General features: G+C 40.2%; 1 protein-coding gene across 36 annotated transcripts in view; it reads right to left on the bottom strand.

Moving 5' to 3' along the window:
- Window positions 1-15,935, bottom strand: part of Nrxn3 (neurexin 3) — a 1,555,288-nt gene that overhangs the window by 1,240,102 nt on the left and 299,251 nt on the right. The gene's annotated exons all lie outside the window — the stretch shown is intronic.

The following is a 15,935-nucleotide window of genomic DNA, read 5'->3' as shown; positions in this document are numbered from 1 at the left end:
TTTTTTTTTTTTTTTTTTTTTTTTTTTTTTTTTTTTGGTGTGTGTGTGCGTGTGTGTGTTTTAACACATAGGGCAGCTGGTTAAAACTGGCCACATTTTTGTAAAACATTTTAGATGAAAGTACTTTGGCATTTAGAAATCTCAACGCAAGACTTAATATTTACTTTAGTGTGCGTGGTAATATCAATAGCTCCTATCTTGGATTTTTTATTTTCCAGCACTCAAAACAGATATAAGAAAAGGCAGCTGTAAAACAGCCCTAGAGCAGACAACTTGAAAACACTTCAGAGAGCTAGTTAAGAAGAGCTACACAAACCCAACTGACCAGGAAAGCCAGAGATCAAATAATAATGCAACTAAAAAGAAAACCATTAACCTCCGCCTTCACCCTTGTGAAGTGGTAAGTCTGTGATTACACACCATAATGATGTGACTTTCAATAAACCTTGGTATGATTTGTCAAGCAATCTGAAGCATATGGATACATCGCTGGATTTCAAATGGAGTCTACCTTGTGAGAAAAGATTAGTTAAATATTGGTGTTAATGTCAAAGCATTTCTCTCTTGGTCACACATCTCTGGTTTTCCTGTTAGCCACATTCCAAGCTAGGAGAGCATGTGGTTTCCTGACAAGATATTGACACTCATATTTATCAATGCATTCCTGTTCATCTCTTCTTCCCTAATGAGGCAAGAAATCCAGGCAGATTCTGGATCTCAAGAGTTGGATTTCCATACCATTATCCTCATCAAAAAGCATTTATTAAACACCCAATTATAGATAATGCTGTGCAAGCTTCCCATTTCTGGATGAAGAGAACTATATAGATACAAGCCCTGTACTCTAAGAGCTCCTAATCTATTCCCAAGCACATGATAAGCAGAAATTACAGCTCTGACTCTTCACTATGGTATTGTAAGAACTCTGAAAGACTCAAGGTGTCTCAAGAAATGTCACAAAATTCTCAACATACAACAAATGCTAATTTACCCTAATTTTAAGGATAACCGGCCTATTGCTGCCACCCCACACACATAACAATTAGAGAGTTGCCAGACACGTTTTCATTACAGTCTAAGAGGCTTAATTTCACACATGAAATAGAATCTAGATAATTTATACTATCCATATAGACTTCAAGGATATGGAAGGGCGATTTTACAAAATGAAATAAATCTAAGCTTGACAACCCTAGAAAGGTTGGTGATCAATTATGAACTCATAGTTCATGCTAATCAAGAGAGCCAATCCAGCATTTGCATCACATACCAATGAAGCTACCATTTGAAGAAAAGTGGTGTGTCCTTGGCTCCAAAATAGTGACTGTCGATGGTGATGTAATAATCCTCAGCAGGACTCTTCCTTCCAGAGAAGAGCAAGCGTGACTTCACCAAATCTGTAGCTTTCTGCTGTCAAATCAATTGGAATTCAGACTTGCACTAAATACGAGAAGGCTGTATGACCTTGGAAATCATTTAGCTTCTTTGAACATCACTTTTATGAATAAGATGGGCATTGTTATGGTTTGGATCTGGAATGTGCCGCAAATGTTCATATGTTGCAGGCATGAGCCACAATGCAGCAATGTCCAGAGACACAACTTTGGGGAAATGCTCTGCTATTATCAATGGATTGATCCACTGATGGATTCAAAATCTGATGGCATGAATGGGAGGCTGTAGAAAATACAGAAAGTGATATCTTGTTCACGGGAGTGGGTCTTTTGTACTATATGTTGTTCCTCGTTCTTCCTCAAACCCCTCTGCTTCCTGGCTGCCATGAGGTAAGCAGCTTTTCTGGCCATGTCTTCCTGCCATGAAGTTCTTCTTCACCTCAGACCCAAAGCAATGAGGCTGGCTAACTGAAAACTCTGAAACAATGACCCAAAATAAATCTTTTTCCCTTTCAATTATTTTTCTCAGGTATTTTGTTATAGTCATAGAAACATAATTTACACAGGCATTATGTTTTTACCCATGGGTTTGTTTAAGGAACTGCATGAAGTGAATTATAAAATCCCTAAAATACTATAGATATATAGCAAATGAGTATTCCCTTATTTGAGGGACATAGGTTCACCCACATGTATGTGTGTGTGTGTATACATAAAGGTGTATATTAATATATAGTACATATATATAATACACTAATATAACATCATATTATATTATACATATACTATAATATTAGTAAAGAATATTTCAGTAAAGGATGTGGAGAAATTGGAACCTTAGTACTCTATTGGTAGGAATATAAAATGATGTAGCAGCTGTGGAAAACAGTGTGGAGATTCCTCAAAAGATTAAAACTAGAGCTACCATATGATCCAACTATCCCACTTCTGGTGCATATGCACATGAATTGAAATCAGGATCTTGAAGAGACATCTGTGTTCCTGTAATCATAATAATCTGTAGTATTACTCACAGTAGCCAAGACATAGAAACAACCCAAGTGCCCATCAATAAAACAATGCATAAAGAGGTATAGTAAAAAATATGATGGAATATTATTCAGCTTTTAAAAATAAGGAAATCCTGTCACTTGTAATATGGATTAACTTTTATGACATTATGCTAAATGGAATGATTCAGCCACAGAAGGACATGCTTCTTGTATGAGGTATCTGTAAAAGTCACACTCACAAGGACAGAGAGTACTATGGACAGATAATACAGTGCCCATGTGGGAGAGCAGAATAGAAAACTGTTGTTCAGTGGGCATAGAGGTTCAGTTCTGGTTGATGAATAAATTCTAGAGATCTAGGATAAAACATTGTGCCATTAACCCTGTTGTGTACTTGTGTATTAAGAAGATAGATCTTGCCAGGCACAGTGGTACATGCCTATAATCTCAGCAGTTCAGGAGGCTGAGGAAGGAACAGTAGGAGTTCAAAGCCAGCCTCAGTTTCTTAGCAAGGCCCTAAGCAATTTAGCAAGACCCTATCTCAAAAAAGAAAATATAAAAAGGGCTGGGATGTAGATTCAGTGGTAAGCACCCCTGGGTTAAATTCCCAGTACCAAAAAGGAAAAAAAAAAAAAAAAAAGGTAAATCTTTCATGAAGTGTGCTTACCCTCTCCCTTCCTACAAATGGACACAGAGGACCTTGGGAGGTATTAGTATATCCTTTACCTTAATTTTGGCAGTGTTTTCCAGGGTGTTTGCATTTGTCCAAACTTATCAAATTGTGTACATTAGATACATGTGGTTCTTTGAGTATCGATTGAGTCTTGATAATCAGTTTATAAAAAGCATGAAAAGAAATGTTCATAAACATGTACTTCCAACTATTCTTTTAAAAATTCAATTCTAGGAAAACAAGAACCACATTTTCCACAGGAAATCCATTTCCTGGACCCTAAAAAGAGCAATTTGATTTATTCATAGTATGTTTGGCTATAAAGAGCCTAACTGCACACATATATAGGGTACTTTTGCAATGTGTACAAAATGCAGAATAATTAAACCAAGCTAATGAACACATCCATCAACTGGCTTATTTATTTATTTTTTTATGATGAGACCATTGAAATTTGCTGTCTTGGTTATTTTGAAAGATGCAATACATGAAATTGATAGGGGTGTGTCCTCTTAAGGTTCCCATAGACCCCGCCCAACAGCCTCTCCTAGCTTTCCTCATGGGCCCAGCTTCTGGACTCATTTGTATTTAAAACTCTTGATACAATCACAGGGAGCCTAGTTTTTTCAATAAGGTTAAAAAGGCATTTTTTTGTCCAGCGGAAAGCACGACATGCTTAAGCCACTTGTCTGGATGTATAACTCTTTCCTTTTCTTTCTCTGTTCCCTTCTTCACCTCATGTGAAGAAAACGTTTCTACGGGAGCTGACTTCCATCTGCACACTTGACAAGTCCTCAGAGATCAATGCTGTCCTTCTCCCTACAGAGGTTGTTTGCTATTGACCCATTCTACCTGGCAGATGGATAAAATGTGCCAAATATGATCTTATTTGAAATGGGATGGTCTGATGCTTGTTAAGGATTCAAATGACTTCTGTGTAGCCTCAGGGCAGAGTCACATAGGAAATTTGGTTCCTTGTGTCCTTGTCCCAGGGAGCTGTCATGACGAGGGCCAATGAGACATGGTCCTCTCTTGGGGCCTCAAAGAAACAGCCTATTAGACAAGCTCACCTGAGTGTCTATGTTTAAACATCCCTAAGATGGATATAATATTACTAAACTTGTTTTATTCGTTCACATTGTGTGTGTTAAGCCTAAGTGGAGAAAATGTGCATGATACACATATTATAGTGTGTGGCACATGTAGTGGGTGTTTAGCAAATATAGGGACACTAGTCATCATATCAAAGAACTCATATCATTTTAAACAATTGGTAGTTGGGGTGTTCAATCCCTAAAAGAATCCTTCATCAGAACCCTAAGGAAATTTTTCTCAACAAATGGGGCCAGCCACCTTTATCAGAATTCCCGAGGATGCTTGCTAAAAGTTCCTATTTCCTGAGGACCGCTCCCCAAACACAGAGATACATAAGCACACCATAATTTCCTCATTAACCCCTCCTCTAAGGACACCATGCAATAAAAGACTAGCCAAAGTAAAGTCTTTTCCTACCAATATCCTAACTAATCAGTGGTTTTACCACAGAGCTTGAGAATCAGTCATCCTTCAGATTATCACTCCAGCCAGGCACATGTATATCCCTACTAAGGTCAGTTAATAATCAGCAAATTAAAAAGTGTGGCAGATGGCAGAGTTCATGCTTATTCTTTCAAGTTATTGTTTATTTAACTGATGGCTGCTGGCTTCACTGAACGCTGTTAGTATACAAGTGATGATTGGCTTTGCTTTCTGACTCCATAGTTTATTAACCAGGGTTTCCCAAAGTTTGTCCCACAGAAGAATGATCTCAGGAGTACCAAAGTATGCCAAGAGATCAACTAAGGATGGGAAACTACGATTTCTGTCCCCATGTGGGAGAATCAAATGATCCATTAGCATAAAGGCAGTGAGAGTTCTGCGGTTAGGAATTCCCCAGTAAACACCACTTTGTTCTAGATTTTCCCATATTTATGTGACCAGAGAACTCTGCTTTGGTGCCCTCTGGATAACATTCTGCAAAATGGATTTTTCTATGAAACACATTTTGGGAAATTATTAGGATGACTGTATAACTTATCATCTAAATTAATCACTTGCCCATGAAAGGGGAGCATCAATATGATGCTGAAACAACAGGTAGAATGGGCCTGTCCTACAGATCAAGACAAATAGTGAATCTAGATGAAGATGCTCCTCCTTCTGTTTGTAATCATATACTACTCATATTTAGGCTTAGCTCTACCCCAGACCCTGGGACCAGCCCTGCCTCTGGTCAGAAAGACTAAAACTTAAAAGTTCAAGATCCAGGAGCCTTAATCTTGATCCCACTCTGCTTATGGTCCTAAGCCCCTACCACACACATCAAACCTTATCATTCTCTTACCGTCTGGCCCTAATCTCATGTCTGACCCCAGTTGTTGCTTTAAGTCAGACCCACACTGCTCCTCCCCAAAGATCAAGATTTCAGTCCATAGCCCTTATCCTTCTTGGACCTCCCTGAAACCAATCATTTCTTTTTCCCTGAGCTTTTACCTATTACCTATAAGAATCTACTGGCTTCTGGAATATTCACCTGCTGCCTGCTGGTTTCCTGAACTTTTCTTCCTGTTCTCTTTGATATGCATCAGTTTCCTCTGTTGTCCACAAATCCCACAATCCTACCATCAGCCAAGCCTTGCTTTATTTTATAATTTATATGAATAGTTTTTAAAAAATAACCCAGGGGTAAAAAAAAATACTCCAATGTTTTGCCTGCAGGTACTATCTTAATATTCTTAGGCTTGTCGTTAACTAAATAAACAGATTACAAATAATATCATGAAGGCAGGTAAAATCTATTAACTTATCAATAGACACTTCCCATCCTCACGTTAAATATAAAATAAAATGGCACTTCTCCCTCCCCAAATAGTAACAGCCCCTCTAATGCATCATTTTATCCTTAGATTTGTCTGATTCAAAAACAGAACTTCCTTACCAATACATATAGAATTTGTGACTGCCAACGTCATACTGGACACAGCCTCATGGCATGGTCACATGGGAGCGAATTCTCAGGAGCAGCTCATCAGCAGTTCCTGGTCACCCTCTATCCTAAAGCCCTTCCCCACCTCTCTGAGTGTTTGAGATTCCCAACTGCATCTCAAAACAAACAGAAGGATGAGGGAGATTAACCCTTGGGTGCCATTTCTGGCAATTGCCCTAAGTGGCTAATGTCATAGCAGAGCAGCCGAGGCACAATTGAGACCATTTATACTGCAAGCCAGAAAGTAAAAGCTGACATTTTTGACAGAGTGCTATTGAAGAAATAAAAATGTAAAAATAACAAATGTAACATTGTTTGATCAAGTCATTATGTATTTTCAGCTACTGCTTTTCAAATACAGAAAAAAAAAAAATATCCCTACAATACTGGACTGTTCTGTGAGTAGGTCTGCAGTGCTGTTGCCCAGCATGCTCAGCCTACAGCCCAGACCCATTGGCTCACAGAGGGCACATAGCCCAGCAGATAATGATAAAACCCCAACGTGGCAGATATATTAATTATAAAAAGTAATATTTACCCTAAACATGATTTATTTTCTAGACCTAGAGCAGAATCAACCTCTGTGGCAAAGACATTGCTAGGGAATTGACAGGAAGAGGTCAAGGCTCCAGAGGGAGACTTTTAACATGGAAGCCATCTCTGTTCTGGGAAAAGACATGGGAAACACCAGTAGCTTGATCTCTATGCTCTGGCAGGGACTAGAAGAGGAATGAGGCTATTTGGGGAAAAATATCTCTGGGCCTTTGGGGCCCTCCTTGGAGACTCAGTGGTCTATCACAGCTTTTCAGGTCTGAGGGATCCTGAGGAGCTACCCAGAAGATTTCTAGGCCAGTTCTTTCATTTGCATAAGACCCTCTAAGGCTCTTTCCAGATTTACTATTTCATAATTCTTTATAAAAATTATGTTTTTACTCTTTTGCATTCAACCCCCTCTACCACCAATCTCTGTGCTGATACCACAGAAAATATAAAAAGGGCTGATAGTTACAAATGAGCAAGAGATGGTTCATGGATAATTCATTATGTTCTAAGCTTCTTCATATCCGATACCTTCCAGAATTGGAATATTGCTTTTCCTATGGTAGATAACTTCTAAAAATGAATTTCAACGATCCCAGGGAATTGCCTTTAATGAAGAGAATACCACAAAAGTAGTGGGATGTGATCTCCAAGTTGAGGTTTCATGGGACTGTAGCTTCTGTCTTGTTCACACTTTATGGCTCTTCTCACTCTCTGTCTCTGATGAAGCTAGCTGCCACGTCAAGAGCTTCCCAAAAGAGAGAGCCACGCAGCAGGACAAGAGTCTGGCCAACAGCCAGTGAGGATCCAAAGCCCTCAGCCCCAGAGCCTGCAAGGAACTGAATCCTGCCAACAACCACAAGAGTCCGTTCAGAAGCAGACCTTTCCGGAGTCAATTCTTGGGATGACTGCGGCGATGCTGACACTTTGATTATGGCCTTTGTAAGAAATCCTAAGCCATAAGACCCAGCTAAGACATGCCTGAATTTCTAATGCACAAAAATTATGAAATAATAAGTGTTTTCAGCAGCTAAGTTTGGAGTTGATTTGTTGTGCAGTCATGGATAAATAATACAAACTGTATCTGTAGAAGTAGCATATAGTCAGTAAAAGAAAGAGAGGTAACAAAATAGAGGTACAGCAGTAAAACAGGCTGACCATCTGCATTCACCTATATTCTCCAGCCTCCCAGAAGGAGAGAAAAAAAAACAGAGCTATCTACTCTCATTAATGATAAATGGAAAACAGAATAAAAGATTTGGAGGATCATATTGAATCAAATAAACATTTGAGGGCTGGGAAAATGTCTTATTGTAGCCCCATCACCTAGCATAGTGGCTAGGTCATAAGAAAATTCTCAAAAATATTTGCTGAATAAATAAAAAGAGTGAACAAATTCCCATTTCAGTCTAAACACATTAACTAGAACTGTGGGAATGGAAACAATTATAAAGGAACTTTCCTGACACCTCTAGCAACATGCAACCATCACAGCTTCTCTTCCCCTAGGTCCTAGGGGGCGGCAGAGAAACACTTCCTTAGTTGCTCCTAAAAACAACAATTTGTGGGGGAGAAAAAAAAGTGGTCCAACTATCCAGATTTACAAAACATATCAATTAGGGACTAACCATTCTCAATTTTCTTTTATTTATTTATTTTTACTGTAGAAGGCAGCTTCTCCTTACAAAGTGTTCCTTTAATAGGAGCTCCCCTAGCATCTCCAAGCACTTGCTTCCAGATCATTAACCACTTAACAGAGAGGCTGAGGAGAAAATAAAACTTAAAACTATTCCCTTTGTTGGGAGCCATTGCCCACTGACAATCAATCAGAACAAAGACAAAGCATCCCTGAAATTGCAATGTTCATTAGTGGGCAGATAGATTTCTATTCATGGGGGAGAAAAAAGTAAAGCTAAACTATAAGTTTCTGGAAAACAAAGTTTGCAGGATCCTGTTAGATAATCGAAGGGCAGCTATACCACTTAGACCTGCTCTGATAGGCTGGATACTCTGGACTGAGATTTGAAAACTAAAATCGAGCTAAATGAAGCATCTGAAAGAAAATCAACAGGTCAGAAATGCTGTGGCCCACTGATCAAGATGGCCCCCGGTGGACCCTGCCTCCTTGTATACACACTCCTGTATGATCCCCTCGTTTTGAAACATGTGGGTGGGACTTGTGACTAACTTCTAACTAATAGAATATGGTAAAGGTGATGGGATATCACGTCTGTGGCTACCTTACATAAGAACACAACTTCTGTTTTCCCCTCTCTGACAAACTGGACCTCGCTTACCTTCCCACTGCTCACTGTCACAGCAGAGGGGTACCAACCAGTTCATATTGTGTGGAATGAAACAGAGTCTCTCTTTGATAAAGAAAACTGCCGTGGCCAGGAAACCCACTTGGCAAGAACCTGAGAGCAGTCTCCAGCTAGGATTTGAGACTTTGAACTCCACACTCCAGGAACTGCCTTGTGCTCACAGCCACGTGGGTTTGGCAGCAGATCCTCCTCCAGGCAAGCTTTCAGCTGAGACCTCAGCCAGGTGAAAGTTTGGTGGCAATCTATAAAAAATCCTAAAGCCTAGGGGACAACTTAGCTGGATCCTTGAGTCTCAGAATCTGTGATTTAACAGATCATCACATGACGCTTTTAGCTCCTTAGTTTGTGTCAATGCATGGATCATCAAAAATTAAGTCACTGATTTTTATTCAACACAATATAAACTACTACCTATTTATTATAATGATCAGTGGGAAGGTAAGCGAGGCCCAGTTTGTCAGTTGAATCAAGATTCTTCTGTACATTGGAAATGGGAATATCTTGCATGAGATTTGGTAAAACTGATGATGAAGTTCCAAAAACTTTACAGATGGACTTTACAGGCCCACATGAAAAAAAAAAATCAACATCTGTTGCGTGCTTATCTGTGCCAGACACTGTGCCAGGCAATTAACTATCTTCACAAACATTATTTCACTTTGTCTTCATAATAGTGTTATTCTAAATTATGATATAGTAGTACTAATAGAAGAAAAAAGAGGAGGAGGATGAGGAGGAGAAATAATAACTAGCATTTATAGAATATTTATCATGAGTCTAGAAACATTTAACTGCAGTTTAAAAACAGAAAGTAAGCGCTTTCAATATATTATCTCATTTAAGTCTTCTAAACTTCCAAGGAGGTAGGTTCTAACTATAAACATTTCAGCAAGAAAATCAAGGTACATAGAAGCTAACTACATTGCATGAGGTTACAGGGCCAATAGATGACAGAGCTATGATTTGAACTAGGCAGTCTAGCTCCAGAGTCCCCCTGTGCAATCCCCACTGAAGTTGCCATTGGGATTATCACAATATATGGGAAACTTTCTAGAAGCCTTCCCAGGCTTTCCACTGCGTCACAACAAGTTTAAAAATAAGCACTGTCCCTGCATCTTATGAAGCTATACATGCTGAAAACCTAGCATTTAATATACCTCTCCTCAACAAGGTGTGAGGGGGGAACAACGCAGAGATGATATCAAACATACCCTAAAATTAAAAAAAAAAAATACTGGCTCTGTCCAAGGTTAAATTCTTTCTGGACTACCCAGAGAGATATACATAGCTCCCCACTGGGATCCCACCTGCCTGGCCTGGGTATCAGGACAGAGTCCCAGAAACGTCAGACAAGTCACTGACACAAAGACATAAATGCAAACCACAGAACAAAAGAGCCAGTCCCAGGAGGGAATCATTTGAAATGCCCAGGCCAGCAGAAGCAGCTGGAGGATCATCTCCCCCTGCCCCTGTTCAATTGTTCCTGTTCTGCTCCCTGTCCTTGGCTGGCTGCCAAGTGACACTCCCATTTGGCACTGGCCTTCTGCAGATATACTGAACTCTCCTCAAGGTCAGGAACTTGCATTCATTCCATGAAGTGCATAATGAGCATTGTCCATGTGCCAAGCCCTGTGGAGATGCTAGGGACATGCCTTCAGTCTCCAGTTCTCAGAAAAATACCCGTCTCCGGGACACCTAGCACATACTGGGTCTTTGATAGGATGGATGCTGGATGAACTAAGAAGGAGTAAACGGATGAAAAAGGGAGAGGTGATCAAAGACAAACTGAAATTATCCTTCCAGGACAAAAGGAAAAGGCCTGGAATCAATTAACTATGTGATCCTCATAACAACTCTTTGATACATTTGGTTATTATTCCCATCCCATAGAGAAAGAAAATGAAGCTTAAATCATATAACTTATTTGAGATCATATAGGTAAAATAATGAGGATTTGATTTCAGGCACTCTGAGGCCATATTTATTTCACACATCTAACCATGAAATATATTGCCTACCAGTATGATACCTGACAAAATAGTCACTCAATAAACAGAAGTTTGAATGGATGGATGGGTGGATGGATGAATGGGTGGATGAATGAATGGATGAATGGACAGGGAGATTAATGGATTTACTATGTACATCCACAACAGGAAACAGACTGGCAGATAAAACATGGCATCTATTTCTAGATTAGTGAGAAAATCAAGCAATAGCTTCTGTCTTCTTACGAATCAATACATTCCTCCAAGGCTGGGGCTTGTGGCTTCTTTTATTGCGCAGGTTGTAGGTAGGTACATTCTTTAAGACAGTCATGGAAAGTTGGCGAGACAGATTTATATGTTAAGGGGTAATGAGGCCTCTGACCCACAGCGTGACTGCATAATTATATAACCACTAATTATGTTTGTGGCTGTACTGGCTGGAAATAACAAAATGGTAATCAAACCTGGTACCCATGAGGGAAGTGTATCACTTCTCTATATTGTCCTGTTGCCTTGCATCTTTCAAGGTAAAATCTTGGCATTGGGGAGTTCAGATGGAACAGTAGGTGGATCTAGATGCTACAACACCTTATCCAGAATGAGTAACCACTGACTTAAGGCCACGGTGGGTGAGATCTGTCATGCAATAAATGATGACATAATAACATACAGAAAACTGGACTCACAGCAAGAAAATTGTTCTTAGTACAATAAGAATACAGAAGTCAAAGAAGCATCTTAAAATTAAGTCAACTCCTATCAGCTATCTGTCCAAGACTCTACAATGGCTTCCATTTCATCTCAGGGAAAAACTTAGTTCCTTCAATAGCTTAAATGGCCCTATATCCCCTGACTCCTGTTGACTAACTTCCCTCCTTCTTCACTCCACTCCAAATGCTCTGGAACCATGGTCTCCAAATGTCTACACGGCTAACTTGCTCATGGTTAGATCAAATGTCACGTTTTTCTCCTACCCAGCACTTCTATCCCCTTACCCTGTACTCTGCTTTATCTTTTTCTATCATGATTCATACCACCTAATATAGTTACTTTATTTTTTCAGTTTTATTTCACTTTTAATTGGCAAATAACAATTGTTCATATTTGTAGGGTACGATGCACGCATGCGGGCATGCGTGCGCATGCATGAACACTACTTGACAAAATAGGAAGAGAAGCTGTAGGGAAATGCAAGAATTTTTTTTTTTTCAGAGCATGGAGGCTCTAGGGAAAGGTTGCTCAAGCTTCTAAAAAGAAGCCTACTAGGCAAGTGCTCCCAACATGCTATGGATCAATTCATCCTGTTTTAACTTCAGAGCAACTCTGTTTTAACAACAGAGCTGCCTGTGAAAAGACCAATCTAATTAAGTGAAAGAATTAGTTAAACAGAATTAGTAAAATACTCCTCACCCTCAGAGGCATCTCAGGCTATTAGATAGTTTTCCAGACTGTTATTTCATTAAAGGGAAACTGATGGGAACAGACAACAAAAAGTCCACATTAATTTTTAATAGCAATGCATTTGCTCTATTTGGGTGGTGATTTATTCATGCACTTCATAATAAATACATATAGTAAGTAGCCCGGAGATAGCTCTATCTGCATCTCAGGACAGGAGCCACATATTTTATTGGGTTGGAAGAGAAGTATACCTGAATGATCCTGAGGTTAGCTTGGGAGCTGCAGATACTCTCTCAGTGGCTGCAGTGCCTATTCTATTGTCTCTTGCCTGACTTCGACCCTTGAGGTTGCTTCTAAATCATGTATCTCTGAAACCTCAACTATTATGATCCAGACTTTTTTTTGGGGGGGAGGGGTTCTACTCTCTTAAGCTTGAGGAAGGGAAATAAGACAAAATATCTCCAGAAGCATTCTTCCAAGCCACTATGGCCTCACTCTCTTTCACCCAAGCAGCCAAAGAGGCCAAATATGTATTTCCATGGGATTAGGACTGAACTACTCCTTCTGGCTCCCAACTGAATTTAAAAGGATAGCTAGACATCACCTCTTAAATACCCGTGATGGACTTGGTGAACTAACATCATTTCTATCACAGAGGAACAGCTCTCAGAAGGTTAGCATTCACCATTCAGTCAGTGAGCTCAAAATGTAAGCCTAACAGAATGAATGGGACCTAGACTTCCATATGTATGAAAAGTGACCATCCTGGCAACAGTGTCTAAAATAGCTTAGACTGAGGGACACATCCATTCAGATCCATTGGCAACAGTGTCTAAAGCAGTCAGGACTAAGGACACAGATACCCAGATCCACCTTTCAGAAGAGCAAAAAAAAAAAAAAAATCATTGTCTGTCTGCTTCCCAGGGTCAACATTACCCACAGGATAAGAGGCAGGATTGGAGTCCAAGCGTCTGTATGCTCCCATATTCTTTCTGCCACACCTTTGGTCTGAGAGTTCCCCAAATAGGATTTGATAGAAAAAAAAATAGTGTTTTTAAAAATAAATAAAAAGGAAACTTTGAAAATATATTTCCCATAAGGAATTTCATAGACTTCGCTTAGGATTCCTGGGCATCTTCCATCTGTAGGACAAAGCAGTTTGAGTAGCACACATCTATGCCATGCAGACTTTGTGTTTGGTTGGGGAATGTGGAGCTGGGGCTCTCTAGCAGCACAGATGTGCATTCTTGGCACAATTTCAAAGCAGTCTTTGCTCCCTAAGAGTCATCAGATGTGTGCCATCTACCAGACATTGATGGTTTCCTGTATATTTATAAATGTGCAGTCATTGAGCTGGGTCATATTGACTTGTTATTTTGGCCATCCCAGAATACCAAATCAGGAATCTCTCTCTCTCGAGTCTATACAAAAAGACATTACAGACCTAGAAGCTTCTGTGAGGGTGGGATGTCTGTGAATCCTTTTTCTTGTGCCTCATTCCCAGCCAGCTCCATTCAGAACAACAAAGACCCCACCCCCCTCATCTCCCTCTGGATATCATTGGCCTGTGACCTTGGCCACATGGTAGCGGCAGGAAGGACTTGACCAGAATCTCAACCATTTTTTTTCCTCCCCCTCTGGGTGGTCAATGAGCTGGAAAATGAAGGACACAATGCAGGTTTATGAGACTCATAATTAGGTCACAGCTGATCCCAATTCCCATCATCTGGCAGCTGGGGCCAGTAGACCAGCACATGCCATCCTGACACTTTTGGGGGGAGTCCAGTTTGCAAACCCTTTCTTCCTTATGATCCCCTCTGCCCAAAGCTCCCAGTAGACCTGCAGTAGCAAGCCCAAGGAGACCCAGCAATGCAACTCTTCTCTGTATATGTCAAAACACTCTCAGAGTATGGGACCTTCTTTGGAAACCATCTTTTAAGAGGAGGCATCTGCAGAAAAGAGCACAGGAGACTCAAGACAATAGAGCAGTCTATGAGTACTGTGGGTCAACTATGGATGGAATACAAGGACCAGTGTATAAAAACTATAGCCAGGTGACCTAGAAAAAGTCACCCAACTTGCCCATACCTCGGTTTTCTTGCATTAAAATAATAGCAGTACCTACCTCGCAGGTTGGCTAAGAAGAACAAATGTAGTGAATGTTAATACCTGTAAACTACCTAGGACAACTCTGGTGCAGAGTAAGCACTGCATGAGGTTTAGTTTAATTGTTATCATGCACCAGCTTATTATTATCATAATGATGATGATGCAGATTCAGGCACAATGCAGCTATTTTTCTAGAAACTCTGAATAATTAGAATTTTATAAAATTTATAACTTGACCTAACTTTTTTTTGGGGGGTGGGGGGAGAACCAGTGATTGAATCCAGGGGCACTCAACCACTAAGCCATATCCCCAGCCCTATTTTGTATTTTATTTAGAGACAGGGTCTCACTGAGTTGCTTAGCACCTCACTTTTGCTGAGGCTGGCTTTGAATTTAAGATCCACCTGCCTCAGCCTTCCGAGCCACTGGGCTTGCCAGTGTGCATCACTATCCCCGGCTATAACCTGACCTACCTATCTTCTTGTTTTTTTTAAAGAGAGACAGACAGACAGAGAGAGAGAGAGAGAGAGAGAGAGAGAGAGAGAGAGAGAGAGAGAGAGAATTTTTTAATATTTGTTTTTTAGTTTTCGGCAGACACAACATCTTTGTTTGTATGTGGTGCTGAGGATCGAACCCGGGCCACACGCATGCCAGGCAAGCACGCTACCGCTTGAGCCACATCCCCAGCCCCTGACCTACCTATCTTAAGGGAAGTAAATTCCCCAACACTGGATATAGTCAACTGGGATAGGATGTAGGGGCATAGAAATGATCACGTAGCAGAGGTGCTGTAGAAGTTTCACACACATAGATAGTGCAACATTAAGAACGTAATAATGATATGTTTTATGGTTTTTTTTAGCATTTTCAGAATATTTTTCCCATGTGACAGCTTTCAAAGCCAATCCTAAAATAAATAAAGTAGTGTACCCACTATGCAGAAGGTCAAATCGAGGCTCAGATAAGCCAAATGTCTTGTCTAAAGTCAAACAGCTTCATCTGGAAATTTAGAAATTTGCAGCAGCTCCAACAGAGAACTCTTATATGGCATCTTAGAAACTGCTTTTCCTAACCAGGCAGAGTGACACAGGCCTATAATTCCAGCAACTCAGTAGGCTGAGATAGGAGGATTGCAAGTTGAAAGCCAGCCTGGGCAACTTAGCAAAGCCATATCTCAAAGCAAAATTTAAAAAGGGGTACAGGATATAACTCAGTGATAGAGGACACCTGGGTCCAATCCACAGCACCACAAAAAAAAAAGTAAAAAAATAAAGAAAGAAGCCACTTTTTCTATCTCTTCTCCCTGTATGGCATCAGAGGTGGCCTCCTGACTGCCCCAGATTTCTTCTTATAGACTTTACCCCCCTGAATCCTTCCAGCTCAGCCTAATCCTGACATCTGCTTGCTTGAGCTTCCCAAATCCCATTGTCTCTCAAATCTCCTCACCTAATCTGGCATTTGTCTGTCA

This window comes from Marmota marmota, unplaced genomic scaffold (genome assembly GCF_001458135.2).
Source record: "Marmota marmota marmota unplaced genomic scaffold, marMar, whole genome shotgun sequence".
Classification (NCBI taxonomy): domain Eukaryota; kingdom Metazoa; phylum Chordata; class Mammalia; order Rodentia; family Sciuridae; genus Marmota; species Marmota marmota.
This window is presented reverse-complemented; position numbering and strand designations above follow the sequence as displayed.